The sequence below is a fragment of the Mchenga conophoros genome, linkage group LG12 (genome assembly GCF_057382185.1).
Source record: "Mchenga conophoros isolate Kocher_MC1m ecotype Shallow Benthic linkage group LG12, M_conophoros_male_GT1.1, whole genome shotgun sequence".
NCBI lineage: Eukaryota > Metazoa > Chordata > Actinopteri > Cichliformes > Cichlidae > Mchenga > Mchenga conophoros.
In genome coordinates this window covers 34,031,588-34,038,163 of record NC_140537.1, presented here as the reverse complement: position 1 = coordinate 34,038,163, position 6,576 = coordinate 34,031,588, and positions in this window count along the sequence as shown.

The following is a 6,576-nucleotide window of genomic DNA, read 5'->3' as shown; positions in this document are numbered from 1 at the left end:
ATAATTTATAATCCCATTTTTATCTCAGAAAATGTCCCTCCTGTTGGCATGATTTACAGCATTCAATCTTTAAAACATCTGTAGTTGCACGACGAAAAATTTATGTAAGTAGTATTTACACGGGCTGCATGCAGCCTGCACTCAAAACTACATGTTGTTGCACAAAACTGTAACTCATTACATTACAATTAATCTGATTAAAGTGCTGGTAAGAAACGAGGACCCAACAGTTCAGGTTCAGATGTTTTTTTTAACATGTTGATCTCCTCACTCAGCCGGAGTGAGGATACACGATCCAGCTGTTGTTCTGGCCGTGTGTGTGTGTGTGTGTGTGTGTGCGCGCGCGCGCACTGCAGTGTACGTGTGTAATGAGAGCTCTCAGCTAAGGATTGGTTGGTCATGAAAACAGTCTGTCTAAACACGTTTTATCAATACTTGTTTGGATTTAAAGTGTTTAGCTTATATATCCTTAATAAATTCCTGATTGGTGCACGATTCCTGTGCACCAATGACACCATTTTAATTATGGCAGAAAATACTTCCTGTATGAAGCTAAAAGTGCAAATAGCTTGGAGAAAGGACCAAAGTGGCTTCGGTCTTTAACATTTAATGTTTAAAAACACACGCACAAAAACTAGACAATTCATAGTCAAAAAAGCTTCAAGATGGTGTATAAAAATGTATGTTGAATAAATAAAGATGACTGGCTCTGGGGTGTCATACTCATCTCAAGTGGGCCAGACCATTAAACTGATGGTAAAATTACCTTTTTTTGCATAAAGAAGTAAAAGTAACCATGCAGTTACAAAATGATGAACAGCCCTTAAAAAACAGTACGTCTCATTTCATGTACATTACTAAATAATTATTACATTTTGCTTTTGCTGATCCAAAGAATTTGTCAAGATCTAGAAAAATGTGAACTTGTGAAAATGTGAAGTTGCAAGTATTCTTAAATAGATCATTTGGAAGGCCAGCTGTGGCCCCTGGGCCATATTTTTGACACAGATAGACTGATCACAGTGGAGGCTGTACCGGTCCGTCATGGTGAACAGGTGAGCAAGAGAGCTGAGTGTAAAAGCGAAGCTCTCGATTTACCAGTTGATCTGACAAGGATGCCTCCTGGATGCCTCCTGGGTGAGGTGTTCCAGGCATGTCCCACTGGGAGGAGGTCCCGGGGCAGATTCAGGACACGCTGGATATATTGTATCACTCGGCTGGCCTGGGAAAACCTTGGTGTTCCCCTGGACAAGCTGGAGAAGGTGGCCGGGAAGAGGGAGGTCTGGGCTTCTCTGCTTGGGCTGCTGCCCCTGCAACCCGCCCCCGGATAAAGTGAAGAAGATGGATGGATGGATGGATGGATGGATCAGTCTATCATTTGTGGGTTTTGATAATGTCTTGTTCCCCTGCATAACAAGGCGTTCTTACTTATTCTACAAGGATTTTTTTGTAATAAGACTGTCAGGAACATTTTCTCCATACTTAGGAATGCTCTGATTCTGAATTTAGATCAGATATGGGTCCAAAAGTGAATCAAAGACACATGGATCTAAGGGGCCAGTCTATTGTTTATATCAGGATGCATCCGTGCACTGGATGCTAACTGGAGAGCTATCATGGGTAACAGCAAAGTGTTACCATTTTATAAACAATGTTTTCTCTGTTTGTGCCACAAAATAATTTGAATTGAGTTGACAAGACTCCCCAGCTCAGATGAAAATATTTTCTTTGGTGGTCATCATTGCTTTACCTGCGTCTCCTCAGCTCCTTTTCTAACCAGTAAAGACTCTCACACTGAGCTGAAATGAAATGACAGCAAATAAAAGAGGCGAATGACAACAGCAAAAATCATTTATCTTGGTTCTATTTACAATTATTATTTCACTGATAAATACCATTTTAGTACATTACTTTTTGGATGTATTTATTTGTGAAACTTTATTAAAGCCATGTTTAAGTCAGGTCTTACAGAGAAAAGTCAGAGTGAGCAATACAGTCTTATTGGTTTAACACTGATAGTCTGAAGTAAAAAAAAAACAACAACAACAACTCTGGAATCTCCAACAGTCCTATGAAGAACTGTTCATCAGTCTGTTAGCAACTACCAGATTTCTCCAACATTTGTTGTTGTGTCTTTCTATTTGTTGGCTTACAACTGACTTTAGCCCTCTTTAGGGAACGTACACACAGAAACAACGTGGTGCACTTTGAAATACAAACAGAGCTGAACTGTTTGCCAAGTGGGGTTTTTTTTCCCCTGGGGTCTTTTAATAGCTGATTCAGCTTTTTCTTTTTAAAAGAACTGATTATAAAGATAAGGTGAAGACAGTCTGTGATCCAAATGCTGACTTTCTCGCGAAACTCTCATGTGGCCCATGTCGTAGTATGAAATAACCAAAATTACTCTGTTTTTGGTTTTTAGTACTTTTATGGCCAGTTCTGTGCAGTTTGCTTCACGTGAGCTGAGAAAATAATCTGCATACTGAGAGCACTGGATCAAAGGTGTGTAAACAGATAAGATGTCCTTTGAAATGCAAACATAAACCAAAAGAACTGCAGGTTTAAAATGCTTATGCCTAATATTCCATATGAATTTTGACATAAAGTAACAAACTGAGTGTACCAAATACTGTATGTGTCAGTCAAATAATAATATTTAAAATGTTTTAAATAGTTTTGTATTCAACATGAAGTGTTTCAACTGCATTTATTCTCATTATGAAAAGTTAAACAGGCTCAATTAGTTGTTGCTAGTTTCTCTATTCTAAACTGTGATAATGTAACACTAAATAAAAAATTGCCACTTTTTGGCTTACTGATGCATTAGACACAATTATGAGATCTTTTTATTGCATATCAGACTAAGTTATTAGGCCTGCTGTTTACATTAGTGACTACTACTGGCATGACACACAGTTTGCCATCACTCAAGCTGTGGGCATAGACTGTAAATAAACAACAGCTTTAAGTGAGACTGGTTAGCGAGGTGTCGTCTTGAAGCTGTGAGCTGAACAGGTTTTTTTGCCATCACAGCCAAACTTTGCTTCCTGTTTAATATAACATTAAATTCTGAATTCCAAGCTAGAAAACTTGCACTTAGCTGATAACCCCTGGTACATATATGGCCACATCCAGTCAAAAGAATAATAATTTTTTTAATAAGTTCAAGGCTTTAATATGCAGGTGGATGACATGCATGCATCTGTTTATGTGATGCTTTATTTATACATGTTTAGCCTGACCCCACAGTTTTGCAGCTGTCGCTGATAGAATCGTCGATGCTTTTTAAAAGATGGAAATTTAAAACAAAACAGCGTAGCCCTTAATGGGCTAAGATTACGAGCATAGATATAGAGGCATGACACCAATTTACATATCTGAGCAAATGTGGCTTGTTTTAAGTAAACAAGAGTAGTAGTGAGTACTCCCAGCTGGATGTAGTGCAAACATCTGGGATGTTTTTGTTGCTGTTGTTGCTTCAAAATTTTACACTCCATAAAGAACTTTTTTTTTCTCATGACACCCAGTTTCCTCTGCACCAAAGACAGGTGTGGACATCACACCTCTTCCTTTAATAGGGAGTAGTCTGTACTGAAGCTCTCAGGATCACCAAGTGACACTTGACAGGAGGCACAGCTGACTCTCGTCTCTGCATCATAAACTATTTATCACTGCTGTCTTCTAGTTCATGTTGTGTTGGATTCGATGGAGTGTACTCCATTCTTCCTCGGGTATACTGCAGGGCACAATGAGGTCAAATATGGCATACCTGCTGGATCCCGGCAGGGATTTTATCTGCTGTCGGTCTATGCTTTGACACTGTTTGATTGATAGGCTTCCTTCTCCTGCAATCCTAAACCTTTTATCTCTGGTTACTGATTGACACACTCATAAATGTGTTTTGTACAAAATTTGACATTTCACGGGAGCACTCCAGCATTTTGCCGAATATATTTGTTTGCGCTCCCTCTCAGTCAGATTGCTTCATTTCTGTGACTGGAAGCAGGTGCACACTGCAAATAAAGGAAGCCCAGTCTCATTTGCATGTTGTGTTATGCTTATTTAACGCATGTAGGAACAGAGCAGTGTTTGTGCAAATATGGGGAAAAAACTTCAGGAATTTACATAAAGGAGTTTCTGCAACAAAACCAAATTTGTCTTCGCCATAAACTGTAAAGGAAAGTTGAAATACACCTAAGTATTCACCAGCTTTTGTCTTTTAAGTTCTCCGTTTTGAATTTGTGTTTCCCTTAATTTACATTTTGTCTTTACACACTTAATGTGTAAAGATTGTGTTACTCAAAACTGCTATTCCACTCTCATTAACAGACACTGACTATGATTTTAGTTTGTTTGATTGTTCAGATTTGCAGAGTATTATTTCTTAATCACAACCAATAGAAACATTAAAAAATATCTTCACACTAGAAGCACTGAGCAGAGTGACAATATTATTTGGATATACACACTTGTCATTCATGCCATTTCATTCCTCCTCGGCCTCTTGATTCGTTCATTTATCTGTCAGTGAAGATGGTTTCACTTCCACACTGTGAAGGAAACACAGATGATGCTCATACATCATTCTTACGTCTCTAACATGTTGGGATGATGGAGGTTTTTATATAGTGCTAACTGCATGAAGTTATGATTGCTTTGGGTCTTTAAACCCTGTGAGTGTATTTGTGTGGTTTTTGTAACTAGTTTTGTTCATTTGGGTCTAAATGTGGCTATCCATCATTATATGATCGTTTTGAGTCTCTTTAATGTTATTTTGTTGTGTGTTTTTTTTGGTTCAATGTCATATTTTTTTTTAGAATATTTAAGGGCATTTTAAGCCTTCCCTTCAGAGTTTCACATTTCTTTGTGGTAATCTTAAACTATCTGATTAAGGTACCCAATAGAGTCTCTTGGTGGTGTGAAGGGTCTTCTGCCCTGGCCAGGTCTGCTGTCTGTTTCCGCCTGTTTGTCCCTCTGTGCTGCCTTGCAGGTTTCTAGAAGCATAGTTAATCATAGCAATTGGAAACACCTGGACAGTCTCCCAGGAGCGTGTATGCTCTCTCTCCATTCACCCAGCGTTGTGCTATTTGTTTAGTTGGCTGTGGCTTGGTTATTTTAGTTTTTGCACCACACAACACCGCACACCTAACATACAAATACTCATGTAGCTCCTGACATGCTGTTAACACTGCTTCACACATCCCATAAAGATTATCGCAGTTTCTGCTTCTTTTATTTAATAAATTAGAAAGTTCTAGTTAATTATGTGTCTCTTCCACCATTTTCCATGATTACAAAGGCTTTTTCTGTGCTTACCGTGAGTCTATTTGTGCTTAGTGTGCATGTGATTAGATCACTCTGCTCACTGCATAGCTCTTATCTTTGCAAGTTTTCATTGTGCTCTTGCAACGTGGCCTGTAATCATACAACCTTAACTGAAGGTTATCTGGTGCACTGTAACAGATTTACTGTTAAATTCAGGTACATATGTTTTCAACTCTGGTGACAGTAAACAGCATTTGGGCAGAAGTTTCAAATAGCAAGGTATGTTTATGCAAAAGAAAGTCAAAGGCTTAGGCTTCACTGCTCTAAACACTCAATTTCAGTAATTTTTTTCTAATCGTAGATCTGTGTGATGTCAAGCAGAGAGGGTTTTCTTTAACATGGTCATTGTTAAAGATCATTGTTTGGGCCTGTTTGTGAAGGGCAGCCAATCAGAGGAACGTTACCTTAAAGAGAGAGTGGCTGTAAAAAGGCAGAAGCTGAAAAAAGGGGGGTTATTTCAGAAAGAGAATGGAGATAAAAAGTGTAATTTTAAAAAGTTAACAAGAATATCTTAGCAACAGTCTCAAAATGCAACCAAGCAATCTTTTGGGCAGCTCTGCTAAAGCAATCTCTAATAAAAAACTTTAATTTCGTACATGAAAGCTGAACATACAGAAACACTGGCCAGTTTTGATAAAAATAGCTTAAAAAATACTGATATTTGCCTTAAAAGGTGTTTTCTTTTTTAAACTGTCATAACCCCACTAAGTTATACTCTGTCATCATCTTTGTAGTCACTGAATTCAATAGCAATTCAAATTTTCTTTGAAGTTTAAATAACGGAATCGTACAAAGCAGCGATAGCAGTCCAAGAACAAAGACATCGAGCTGGAATTTAAGATAAGATAAGATAAGATAAGATAAGATAACCTTTATTAGTCCCACACGTGGGAAATTTGTTTTGTCACAGCAGGAAGTGGACAGTGCAAAAGTTATGAGGCAAAAATTAGAATACAATAAGAATAAATACAGTACACAACTGTACAGAATAGAATAAAATAAAATACTATATACAGTAGAATAAAATAAAATAAATATACAATAAGATAAAAATAGAATACAAATACAAATACTATATACAACTGAGTAAAAATACAACGATGACAGAAAGGATTATTGCACTTAGTATTATTGCATATGTATGGATGTGTGTGCTTGATCAGTTAGAGTCTTTATTATGGAGTCTGACAGCAGTGGGGAGGAAAGACCTGCGAAATCTCTCCGTCCCACACCGTGGGTGCCGCAGTCTCC